Source organism: Tamandua tetradactyla, chromosome 5 (assembly GCF_023851605.1).
Source record: "Tamandua tetradactyla isolate mTamTet1 chromosome 5, mTamTet1.pri, whole genome shotgun sequence".
Lineage (NCBI taxonomy): Eukaryota > Metazoa > Chordata > Mammalia > Pilosa > Myrmecophagidae > Tamandua > Tamandua tetradactyla.
This window is the reverse complement of record NC_135331.1, coordinates 59,968,829-59,983,473: the sequence shown is the minus strand read 5'-3', so window position 1 is coordinate 59,983,473 and position 14,645 is coordinate 59,968,829.

The window sequence follows — 14,645 nt, the reverse complement described above, 5'->3', positions numbered from 1 at the left end:
GCATATGGAGAGACATAGGTCTTTCATACTATAAAACACCTCTTATTGCCCCAATTATCAATTAGAAATCAGAATATGTCAATAATGGGAAAAGTACGTAAAAATGGGTCATATTTGTAGTTGTTACATTGTGAATAGCATAGTATTGAGGAAATATTTCAATATTCAAAAATGATTCTCTCATTGGAGAATGAAGTCACATGTATCACTGCCAAATTAAATTTTGACACACTTAGTGATGAAACTGAAAGAGTTTAATCTGTATAATTTATATAATGTGAAAATTAGTTCTATAGTTAGCCCTATTGGACCAAAAGAAGGATGGAGAAATCATCTGTTGAATTGCATGATGTTTAAAGTATTTCATTTATATTAGGAATAACAAATTGATGAAGTAAACAAAATACTTGAATTAATATTCTCTTTACCTGTAATTGCTATCTTAAGTAGGATTCACATAGGCAAATATTTAGTAGACGAATAAATATTAAAACACAGATTCTGAGAATCATACAAACAATAACCATTTCTCTGATTATACAACAAACAATAACCATTTCTCTGACTATATATCCAATTGCATCTTTCAACATCCATAATAAACCTAATATTACTCCAAAATTAATGAACATATTTCAAAGAGAAAAACTTGTTTCATAGAGTTGTAAAACCTATGAGATTTCCAAACTTCTATCTATAACTCCCCCTGTCCTTTATCATTGCATTTAAATAGGTTAAATCGAAAGCGAAGGAATGTTACATATTATGCCAATTTGCATATGTAGCTTACATTTCAGTGGACATGCATTATTTAAACAGGAGAAATCCTAGGTTGCAAATGGTGAGATCATGTAGTCAGAAAGAATAATTAATAGAATTTTCAGTAAGTATAGCCATTCTCTATCTGTCCACTGTTTAATCTATTTTCAGCTTAGGTTTCGGTAAGGAAGTTGTTCTTTTTACCAGAGCATATGAAAAACAGCACTTATCATTGATGAACCTGTGTAGAGGAAAAGACTTTCACCTATCCAGCTAAGAACAAGAAACAGAATAAGTCTCAAAAAAAAAAAAAAATCACACACACAATCAAGAGGGCAGTTACTTACAGGACTGTAATTAAGAGAAGGAAATTTGCAAAACACACTGGAAACAACTGAAACCACCTTAAGCAAATAATCAATAGTGAGTCTTTCATCTTAAAGCTGAAATATAAGCAATAACAGAAATATACAGAGAAAATTCTCTATAGTTTTCATAAAACAAAAGAATAAGATTGTGGGAGAGGTAAGCATGGTTTAAAAACATATTGAATATTGGGAGAAAAATCATCCATAATTGGGCAATGTAAGGAGAGAAGAATTTCAAAATTAACTAAAGCCTAGAATTATTGTAGCCATTTTCACCACTTCCTTAGTAAGAGTTAACCGAATATATACAACAAAATATGCTTCTAAATCTATTAATTCAATTTACTTCTATATAATTTTCATTCTATGACATAAATTCAGACATCCAAAAGGAATCTCTTAATCTTTCATTAGGTATCCCTTCATGGATTCTTAAAGAGAGAATGTATTTAAACTGGTGATGATTCTAGATTCAAGAATGAAAAAAACAATTAGGTAAATAAAGCCTTTCGTGGGATGTTTTTATAAGGCCTATTTTTACTGCGATTTGATAAATCATATATAATTTTGGTGAATCAATGCATTTCACATTTCAACTTTATATGCAGATATACAAAGGGATATAATCTACAAATACATTTTAAAATGATATAAATAATTTATAAGCATGAACACTTAATTATAAACTATAAAAATGGCAAACATACACATAGAGGCACATGGCAAAAGCATGGTGTTATGAATGCAAAGTGTTTGTTTTTTTTTAACTCAAATACATCTCTTTTCTCATATTGTTGAGGTCCCTCTGTATCTGAATATTTTCAATACTGTGGTTTTATTTTTAAACTTGATGAATAGACCACTATTTTCCTTTAAAGATCAGCATTGAAATTCTGGTGGCTGTTGATTCATGTGGTTGAAGGAAAAGACACAATTATATCAATTAAAGTTTTGAAAATATGAGGTCTTCTCTAATTGGGGATGAATGGAAATTAATATTTCTAAATTTGCCACTCCATTCTCTTTATCTTAAGAAACTCTGTTGATCACATTTTCCAATTTAAGTTAATCTCCTTAAATCTGTTGACATAAAGACTGCTTAAATTGCTCAATTAAAATGCCTCAATTTATATTTCAGCCAACAGTTTTATTGAAATTTCAAGATAGCAACACTTTGCGATGCAGAAAAGTAATCACTGGAATCGTCAGCCTGACATCCCAGAAAGAGACTGCAAGGTAATATATTTGGGCGTCTTTGAAACTGAGTATGTCAGTACACTCAAAATTGATAAAAAGCAAGATTGCAAGGTTGAAGGCTAGAAACAAAATGCCAGTCTAGGAATTTAAAATAAGAAAGGCTACTAGGAGAGCAGGAATGTGTGCATTTTAACATGAGTGCATTTTCTGCCTCTGGGCAGATGTAATTTGAGGTGCCAGAAGATGGTATGCAGGTAGCTGTGTTATGGAATCTGAATAAAAGCCTATGTGATCTGCATATTTAATGGCATTTGACTAAGTGATTAATTAATTCATTTCTCCCTTCTCAATGGAAGCAGGATACTGCAAACCTTATCCTTTGGATTCCTGTTCTTTGAGCATGGCTGGGATGATAACGGCCAACTTTTGCATTTTCAGTTTTTTGAAAACTATTTCCAGGTTTTCTCTTTAGTAACTAATCCATTTAATGCCTTAAGATTATTAGCATCAAGTTTTGGGAATCATTTTGCTTGTTGAAGGTGACTTAGCCTGCAACGGTTCTTATCCATTTTTGTTCGGAATTTTTTATTTTATTTTATGTGACAATCTTCTTTTCCTTATCTTCCTGTTCTCAAGAAATGCTCCCTAAAGTCAAATTTTGGCAAAAATTATTGATCCCAATTGATTATAACCAGAAGAACAAATTTGAAATTAATTACTAGAATTAGTGCTTATGCCACATATAAAAAGCTTGACTACGTGGTGCGTTGGTTTTAATCTGTTGTGTATCTCAGAAAAGCCACATTCTTTAATCCTCTTTCAGTGTTGCTGGGTGTGATCTTTTTCATTGTTTCCATGGAGATGTGGCCCACCCATTCAAGGTGGGGTCGCTTACTAGAGCCTTTTAAGAGGAAACTATTTAGGAAAAAAGTTTTAGAGCTAATCAGAGCCCAGAGACCTTTGGAGATGCAGAAGGAAAACACCCCCGGGAAAGCCTTATGAAATGCGGAGAAAAAGCTGGCAGATGGCACCATGTGCCCTCCCAGCCGAGAAAGAAAGCCCTAACTTCATCGGTCTTTTCTTTAAAGTAACTTTTCCTGGATGTCTCATTTTGAACATTGTCAAGGCCTTAAAGCTGTGAATTTGCATCTAAATAAATTCCCTTTGTAAAAGCAATTCTGTTTTTGGTAGATTGCATTCTGACAGCTTATAAACTAAAACAAGAGGTAAGACTGATAAAATCTTTGATAATGCTTTTGATAGGGACTCGAGCAGGGCCTTCAAAATGATCACAATTTATGATGATGTTTGAACAGAATACTGCCTGAGGTAGCTATGGAAACTGCTGCCATTCTTGAGGAAACAATCTTCACTGGTTATTGTTTATAATTATCACGATATGCAAGTATCCATTGTTTGAATGCAATTGCACCTTTTATCAGCAAGGGAAAACAGCAATGTAAATACAAAAATTGCCACCACTTCCTATTTCTATTCTTCATGCATGACCTGCAAAAATGAATAATAATAATGATAATAATAATGGCTAAGATTTAGTAATAATCTATTATATATCACGGAGGTGTCAATCAAATTCAATGCATTCAACACAACCAAATGGACTAGGTCTTAAGAGTGACAGGAATTGGGGAAACTATCAAGATACTATATTATCCTTAAAAATATAAAATAAGATAAATTGATTTCAATTCTAAATTTCTACTTCACCCTTTTCTTGCCTTTTACATCATAACATAAGAATATGAAAAAAAAAGGAATTCTACTTTTTCACTTCATAGTTGTTCTTTATAGGCTACTTTTCATAGTTTATGTCAAGACTACAAAAGGAAAACCAGCTAAAGAAAGCAAAGGAAAATAGTCATTCATCTCCTGGTAAATGAAGATTATAGTTAATTCTGTAAATAATTCACTATGCAAATAATTATCTTTTAGCTTTATATTATTTATACTTACATTAGGGGAGATTAGATGACAAAAGTAAATGAAGCAAAGTAAATAAACACACCTTGTGCAAGTCATTACTTCTATTCTAACATGGCCTGGCCATTTAGACATTCAGCATGTGCTCAGCATGTGCTCTACTGTATCTGGATTCTTGTATTCAGCACCCTCCATGTGGTTCTGTGTAGTGGCAGCCATGATTCAATTGCATTTTTTACATTCAGATTTAACTACTTTGAACGTTCACCAGTCCTGATTATTACACAGTTTCTCCCCCACTTTGGGTGAAGCTTATACTTCAAAATATTACTTTTCCTTGATTGATTTAAAAATATTATTCATAAGCAAAATAAAACTTTTATTTTTGTTAATAGACACTTTACTCTCTATTTCTGCTTTCAAAGCATCACAGATTATATAGTGTATACGTTTTAAGCCTTCTAAAAAGAAAGTAAACTTAGTGCATATATATATTTAATGAAAGATATTATGTTTGTTGTTGGAGATACAATAGTAATCGTGAGCAGTACCCTCCTTCAAGGAAATTGCAACCATGGTAAGAACAAACACACAAGACTTGACTCTTTACCATTGTCTTTCTTTTTTTAATCACATTTCTTTAGTTTTACAGCAATCATGCCAAAGAAGCAATGTCTGGCAGATTTTGAACCTTATTATCCAAGGGCCAAGGCTTGACTTATTTTAGTAAATGGATGTCAACGTCTCAGTCTCTTTCTTCATCAATAATGAAGAAACTAACACCTACCATATAAAGTTGCTAAGAAAATCAAACGAGATGATACATAGAAAACATGTTTTAATATTTGTATAGCTATAAGATAATATATTATGAACATTATTTACACAGGGCTTAAACTATCACAAGTGAACATTGAAGGTAAGCAAAAATTAAAATTATCTCTAATATTTTTGAGATACCCTACAGAGGTGTCGAGGAAGTGCGATTATCAAGAAAGCCTGAAAGCAACAATAATGCTAAAGTCTGCATTATTTGTGCAGCTGTGAAAGCATGTTTACCAAGTCCCAGTCTTATAAAAGCTATCAGCTCTTCTATCACATAGGAAAAATTATCATCTCAGGTGCCAAAACAGTGATCACAGATGAATTTTTAAGAAATAAAATACAGATATGTTCATCAATAAAGAATGTGGTAAACAACTTACATAAGTCATGTGTAAGCAGATTGATTCCTAAATAGAATTTTCCAAATTCTCCCCAAGATGTCAGCAGCTGCTATTTGAAGATGACTGATTATACTGTAGTGGAAATGAGTCTTTGGAACTAAAACTCAGATTACTTTTTTTCCTCGTTAACGAACTGTTTGGGTACTGACATGAGTGTTGCCCAAGACTGAAATAAAGAAATAAAAGTAAGTAAAAAAGTTAAAAAACACTACCTCAAAATAATTTGTCCCAATCCGTGTTTTTCTTATACAGTGGAAATATTGCTTATAGTATGAAAATTCAGCAGGCAAAGCAAAGAGATTTAGTAGTCATAATCAAGTCTTCCTACTTTGCAAAGGGAGAGGCTGAATCACAATGGATGAGAGGTTATAAAATTATGCTTTATGCTAAATCTTTGGGGAATTCTTTCACCCCAATTTTCAGGACCATGCAACTCTGTTTTATTCAAATCTTCTGAAGTTCCAAAACCATTTCCTAACTATTCTAGCCCATGCCTTCTTTCCTCTATACTATTTTTAACCTCTTTTTGACCACAGTTTATATTTGCCCTGAAATTTTTGCACGGCCTGAAATGATATTTTTTGACATTTATCCCAGTAAGGAGTATCTCTGCAAATAGTTAATTGCTGTTGATGGCTACTTTAAATCTATAATTCATTGGCATTGAGCTTTAAACAACTAATGCAATGTGCCTAAATAGACACTTACTCTTTATTATAATTTAAGGTAATTTCTTCTTAAATAACATGTTTTCCTGAATAGTTGCAGTAAGAATAGAAATAAAATGTAGGCATTTTGTACAACAGATTTTTGATATTTAGATGTTCAAGTCATGTGAGGAAAGCATACGTTAGATGTTTCTTCATTCAGTCTTATCCACTTTTACAATGAAAAATTTTGGTCTATTTCCAAAATCTGATCAACTGAGCCTATAAATTTTCCTTCCTAAACAGTACATAAGATATGATTAAAAGAAAATAAGTGGATATAATTTGTATTAATGGAAAAATAATTCTAATTTTTAAAAACTGCCTAAGTATATTTACTATGTTCTTTTACTAAGTGTACTAATGGTATTATAGGAAAAGTAAATTAGATCAACTAATTTAAAACTTATTTGGATAATCATTCAAGGTACATGAAGTACATATCAAGGATAACCAAACATCATTTTCTATTTTAGAGAACACATTTTCATTTAGGTTTCACTAGTCTTAAAAAAAGCTTACATAAAAAAATAGTTCATTAAATGACTGACTTATAGCAGTTATATGTGACTTTAGGCATATTTTAAGAGAATTTATTAAGAAAATTGAATGTTATATTTCCTACTCATTGTAAGAAAAACATATTGATGCTAAATTATTTATCTTTTATCAATTTATTAGTGTGACTTAACACATCATATTGCCATGGGAAAAATATGTAACATAAGCAGCATTACTAAGAAACTTGGAGAGTAAAGTGAAATATTTGCTGTCCGACCTGTATATTTGATTTTTATGTACCTTCTTTACTTCCGACACTCTGAGCATAATTGTTTGCACAGTTTGTATATGACTATTTTAAGAATCTTTGCTTTGGGCAGATTGAAAGAAATCTCCATGGGGGGCCTAGGAGCTGAAAACCCGCAGTGATGGAATGTAAGTTCTGTTCTTTGTTAAAGGAACAAGAGATGAAGCTGAAAATAAAAAATTGGAATATATACTGATCTAGCTTCACTGTTCTTTGTAAAAAGGTTAAAAAGTATGAGATAAGCAATCTTTGTATTTTACTATCTGAAAAATTTAGATATCATATTATAAAACATATGGTGAAAGTAAAAACAAAGAGTAACCATTCCGTTTCCTAAAACAAGTTCATGAGCCACATCCCAGAACCTAAAAATGCATTCTACCAAATATGATGATAAACCTACTGAATTCACTGAAACTATATACTCTCATAGGTTAAAAAATGATCAAAAGAGTTTAATTTTATAATAATTCTAATTAATAGTATTTTTTCTGTGATTGCATTTTCTAATCCATATATTTAACTAAACTATACTTATGATCCCCAAATGGTTCATGTGAACAGTAATTTGACTTCTCTGGTTTCAGTGAATTCTGTTTAGAAGAATTTTGCAAATAAGGTAATCTGCATGACAGTAACAAAAACACATTACAACTGAGTTAGGTACACTACTAATACTTTAACATTCATTCTATGTTTCTGCTTTTGATTTTGAAGAATAGAAGATGGATAAAACAGAGGAATCAAAAGAAGCCCGATAAAATGAGATGAGGAAGAATTTTACAGCTTTAAAGAAAATAGAAATGGAAACTACATAATAATGACTTTAGCATCTGTCCTCTAGGATGACCTGTGATTCTTTAATACTTGTTTCTGAATAGAAATTGTAGGTAGACCCAAGCTAAAGTACACTAAACACATGAGCATCCATGCACAATTTTACACACCACCTCAGCTTTACAGTTTCAGTCCTTACACTAATTGTCTTGAAAATCAAAGCTTAATTAGAGGAGGTCACTTGCTGTCTCAGGAATGGGTGGCACAATATCATTTCTGGGCACTTGCACTCCCTTTCTCCAAGCATGTCTATATGCATCATTAGACTAGGTTAGAAACTCTTTCAGAATGATGCCTTTTGATTCCCTATAATCTCCTGAGGGCAGATGTTACTTCATATTTATCATTAATTCCACTGAATCTGGCATATTGTAATTATATGATGAACACATGTTTATTCAAAGATGTCAATGAACCCAATATCATCCAAATCAAGATGACCAGAAGGACTGCATACAAGTATTAATATGGCACAAAAATACTGTATCTTTCATTCATTTATTCATGGGAGGATATATATATATATATGATTAAAATATGAGGCATTTCCATTCATTTTAAGGGTAGGCCAGCCACATACTCTGGCTTGATCTCTTTCTAGGTTGAAAATCACAAATGGGTAAGAATCAGTAATCATATAACAGAACTATTTTTTTTTTTTTTTTTACATGGGCAGGCACCAGGAATCGAACCCGGGTCCTTGGGCATGGCAGGCAAGCACTCTTACCTGCTGAGCCACCATGGCCCGCCCATATAACAGAACTCTTATGAAAATGGAGGAAATGTAGTTCATATACATAAGTATATGAAGTTCAAATGTACTTCATATACTTATGAAGATACTAGAGCTTACAGAGCATAATATAAAACTTGACTTTTACTTACCCCAATAACAATTGAAAGCTGTGTGACTTCTGAACATGGCAATTTTTTGTTGGCATTTATGTGAACATGAAGAATGAATATGTTGATATACTTTCAAGTTCATTTAGAAGATGAAATCTTTTCATATGATGTACACACACACACACACACACACACACAGAAACATGCTTATGATTTGTATTATATATATACACATATAGAAACAACATAAATGGTTTAGCTAACTTTTTATTTCTAAAGTCTCAGATTATAACAAAAAGTGAAATGGTGTTCTATAGTAAATGTAGCCATATCATAATAAAATATGAGAATGCAAGTGATCTAAATGTCAGCTCCATTAATGTTATTCTTTGATTTTATCCCTTATTTTTAATGATGAAAATATGAGAAATAGGTCAAAATCTAGTCATGATAACACAATTTCCTAGAAAATATGAATTTCTATTCTATTCTAATAGAATAGTTTAGAACTAGAAATATATGTTTCCTTTAAAAATATATTGGTTTAAAATGAAATTTTAAAAATGTGAAGTCTATCCATATTTACCTATGAGGAAAATCTAATATCAACATAAAAATGAACACATTTTTATCACATCAAAATATTGACTGTAAAAGACATTAAAATTATGTAAGAGTACATTATGAATTCAATAAAACTTACACTTCCATAGTGTTAGATAAATTAAGAAACAATATTATAGGTATATGATAATCTCTGAATATCAGTGTGGTGAGTTGTAGAAATTGAGAAAGTTATTGATCATTTAGAAGAGATATTTACTCTCTGTCAAATGGGAATACTATTGCATGGATGAGAGACATTAAATGAGATAAAACATATAAAGGCATTGATTTAAAATGCTACTTATATATAATTAAGCCTGAATCTATACAACCAAACAGCACTTGCCCTTGATATCATTAAATTGTAAATGATACTACATTCATATTTGTATTTTATACAATAAGAAAATAATTATAATGACTTCAGTAACATCAGTATGCCAAAATGATCCCACCAAGAATGTTAAATATCTGGAAATTTAGAGCACACTTATTAACTGCAAATACAGACATGGATGATTTCTTATAGAAATGCATATTTTAACTTGAAATACACAAATACAAAAAGATAAAAAGGAAATGACAATGGGAACATTATAGTCATTATCGCCCTTTTAATGATTTGCACACTTCAAATACTAAGCATACTGTGCTCTAATATTAGGGTATGAGATTATAAAATTGAAAAATGATGTCAAAATGTTATAAACTGATAATTCTCTTGATTTTCTGTTTTCCAATACAGGATCAGAAAGTATTATAATAATCAATAATTATTATGTATGTGTTTTGAAGAAAATCAATTTTTCAGAAAGCATCTGTTAATATAAAGAGTTTCTTTGTATCATAATATTTACAGAGAAATAACATTATCAAAGGAATGAATTAGAAAAATACATTGAATTGCTACTTTAAATTGTTTAATGGAAGCATGCTCTACTAATTAGGATCGTCTAAGATTAGAACTTGATTTAAAATATAATCTGGTTTTTTAGAATTCTTATGGAACTTGCAGAAAGATAAATAAATATTTAAATTAAACTGAATACATAATTAATAGAATTAAATAAATATAAGAACATGTCACAAGAAAACTATTCTGTGAATTATTAAACCGATATTAAAATAAAATCATTGTTTTAGTTTGTTAATTCTGCCAGAAATGCAACATGCCAGAAACAGGTTGGCTTTTATAACAGGAACCTATTAACTTTGCAGGTTTACAATTCTAAAGCCATAAAAATGTCCAAACTAAGGCCTCCAGATAAAGATAACTTGACTCAAGAAAGGCTGATCTGAGAAGGCATGTGGCAGGTGACTGCTTTTAAAGAGTTTCCCAGGGGGCATTTTCTTTCTCCATCTCCAAATGTCTCTGTCCATGCTGGCTCTAGAACTTTTTCCAAAAATCATTCCCTCTTAAAGGACATCAGTAAGCAGATTAAGACCCACCTTGAATGGGTGGAGACACATGGAAGCTACATTATCAAAAGATCCCACCCAAAATTGGGGGGGGGGGGGAGGATCAGTCTCCATGGAAACAACTTAATCAAAAAGAACCTCAACAATAAGTCCACCCCCACAAGCTTGGATTAGAATAAAGAGCATGGTTTTTCTGGGGTACATTAGTTTTAAACCAGCACAGCCAATATTCATGAATGATAAAAGAACTAGATAATGAACTGTACTATGACATAAATCATAAATACATGTTTATTTGTTCAATGATTATTCTTCAACCTATATATTACCATATCAGCCTCTACTATCCAGTGTAGTATAGAGATGGTAAAAAATACTGATATTTGAGAAAGTATTTTAATAACTTTCTTAAGACAAAAGCAACACAAAGCAAGAAATTGTACATGCATGGTGGTTTTTCCAGAGAAGGAATGTCAGAATTAAGCCCCCTAATTTTCTCCTTGAAGCTGTTCTCCAAACTATTGGCAGGACAGCCAAAACAGAACAAGACAGATTCATCAAGCTGAAGAGGCACAAACTAGAGTTCTGGGTAATAGATGTTGCTGGAATTTACAGGACAGAATCCTAGAGAGGCATGAGCTGGACAGGACCTAACTCCAGATATTTGCATATGGCCCATCTGCATTCCACGGATGAATGTGAGGATGAACGCATGCGGGCTGCTGTGTGCCCAGCAACAACATAGCAAAAAACCACTATCAAGTGCTTGTGAGCAAAACAATAACCAGAGCTCACAGAGGGCTGTTAAATTTGGTTTCCTAACAGGCAGAGCGATAGACCTCATTGATGAGCAAAGACATAGAGAAGCCAGAAAACTCACATTTTAGGATTAGAGATAATGTAATGCTAGGGTGAAGGCTTTCCTAGATCTAAACCAAAGTAATAAAATATTAAGGTAAAGCAAGTGAATAAAGAAGCAAACAAGCAGGTAAATCTAGAGGAGAGAACGAGATTTTCTGAATATAAGTGAGCTGTCTATCAAAACAAACTTCAATGCTTCATAAAGGAAGATAAAAACAAAATGCAGACGTTTGGTAATCTAGTCATCACAGTGCACATCAAACCATCAAAACTGATTCCACCTTTGAATGTGGAATGCCCTTTACCAAGAGTAAAATTAGTTAATGAAAACAGGACAGGAAAAGTTTGAGCTAGTGAAATTAAAAGAAAAGGACTTTAATACAGCTATTTTAAATATGTTCAAGAATATAAAGGAATATATGAAAGTAATGAAGAAACAGATGGAAAACTTTGGTTAAAAATAAAAAATGTAAAAAAGAATCAAATCAAGTCTCCAAAAATGAGAAATAAAACATATAAAATGAAAAACATACTGGATGGATTAAGAACAGTTTAGACATTATAGAAGAAATATCAGTGAACTTATAGACAAGGCTGTAGAATGTAAATAAATTAAAATGCCCTCATAAAAATGTATAGTGCTTCAATGACCTGTGAGATAAAAGAAAAAAAAAAATCTAACAGGTGTAATTGGGAACCCAACCCAGAAAAGAAAAGTAAAAGAAATAGATATAAAGATGTAGAACTATAGAGAGAGAACAGAGACAGAGACAGAAGGACTGAAAGACAAAAATAATGGCTTTTTCCTACCCAAATTTGATTAAAATAAAAACACTGATATGCAAGTTCAAGGAGTCTCAAACAATTTGAAAGAAAAGAAAATCACATGAATCTACATTTTAATAAAAATGCTAAAAGTCAATAATAAATAGAAAATACTAAGAACAATATGAGAAAGATGCCTCATATATAGGAGGAACTATAAGAATAACAAACTTCATCAGAAATATAACAATCCAGAAAACAAAAAAATGTTGAAAGTGTTAAAATAAAAAAATTTGTTGCACTAATTTTCAAGCTTATGGAATGGCATATACCAGAATTGGGATGGCTTTTAAAAAGGGCAATTAAATGAGTTACAAGTTTATAGTTCTAAGGAAGCGAATGTGTCCAAATTAAGACACCAACAAGAAGTTAACTGCACTCAAGAAAGACCAGTGGTCAGGAACACCTCTATCAGCTGTGTAGTCACATGCCTGGCATCTGCTGGTCTCCTGCTCCTGGACTCCATTGCTTTCAGGCTCTGTTACTTTGGGGGTTCCTCACTTTACTTCTTCAGGGTTTGGTTTCCTCCCTTGGCTTCCCTTGGTTCTCTCCAGAGTCTGGCTTGCTTAACATTTCATAGCAATGTCTGGTGGGCCATGCACTTTCCCAAAAAAACAAACAAATAAGCAAAACAAACAAAGAAAAATTCAACAAATGGTTCTGCAATAATGGGATACTCATATGGAAAAATTAATGAAATGTGACCCACCGTTCAGAATACTAAAATAAAAAAAGAGGTGAGAGATTCATTTCTAGAAAATCTGGATTACAGAATTATTACTGTTTTTTAAATACTTTAAAACTGAAGCATAATGTTATCAGATAGAAATTTGAATCCTCACCAAGGAATAAAGAACACTGGAGATGATAAATATATGGCTAAGTATAAATGATTATTTTCATTTAATGTGTTTAAAGAATAACTGACCATTAATATAAATAATAATTTATTGGTGCTGTAGGCCATATGTAGTAGTAACATATACACCAACAACAACTCCTCATTGGGAAGATGTGGGAAGCATAAGAATAATTTTAATTATCAAAATACCAATAATTAATTTATCTGAAATATTGCATTTTTTCCAAAGACATCTAGCAATATAGGTTGGAAAGAATTTGTGCTATCATACAAATTTCCCAATCCATAAAAAATATGACTGCTTCAAAGCCTTATAGTATTCTCCCTATTTAATAAAGAATTTTAAAACTTTTAATGTGTATTTCCCTTAATTTTCACATTTTCTTTTTTTATAAACGCGTAGCATATGACTGTACATTTATATAAGAACACATATATTGTGATTATTTGTGTATTAAAAAAAATGAAGTTAAACTTCTTCCACTCAAATAGAACAGGTTTATTGGTCTTGACATACTTGAATTCACAATAGCTGCTTTCGTTCTGTGGAATAATGATTGTTTGTGTTCATGTTTTATTATAAATCAAAATTCACATTGTAAGGCTTACTTTGTGAGGAGAAACACCCTGTTTCATGACCTGTGTCTAGATGTACAAGATCAAGTCTGTATTTTATTTCACTACTTGTGCTAATAGCCAAAAAAATAGCAACAAATGTGTATATTATTGGTAATAGAGTAAGCTTGAGTGGTGGAGGAATGAGAAAAGTCAAATTTTAAAATCCATTCTCGAGCTGTTGTAACTGTTTCTAAGCTCTCTCTATTTCTTTCTAGCAGAGGGATGTGGCTCTAACTTTGTTTCTTAATTGTCTTTCAAATTAGATGAAGATTTTAGTATTCCAAAAATCCTATCATGGGTTAAAAAGGTTGAAGTTTCTAGACAATTTAATTTAATTTACCTTAATTCTATTCAGTTTGAAAAGCAGAAGTCAGAGTATGCATGACTTTTTAAAATTCAGAGTGGCTACATGTTTTTTCTACCAAGAAGAAAAGAGTAAAACTGTAGGAAAAACAAATAGTTTCTTTTTTCTTTTTTCTTCACAAAAAAAGTGACATGTTTACTGTCTGTTATTTATTTCTTGAGTAGTGACCTTGTTGCAATGGAAAGAATTCTGAATGGGAATTCACAAACATGGCTTTAAACCCCAGCTCTTTGAACTTATGAATATACAAACTTGACCAATAAATTAATTCTTAAAACTGTCTGGTGTAAAAATGGAAAGTTAGTAATTTATTACTTTGTTTCTTGAAATGTGGAAGCAAAGTGTAAACTATAAAGTGCTGTCAAATACAAAGTGATTACATCGAAGTCATTAAATTTGGG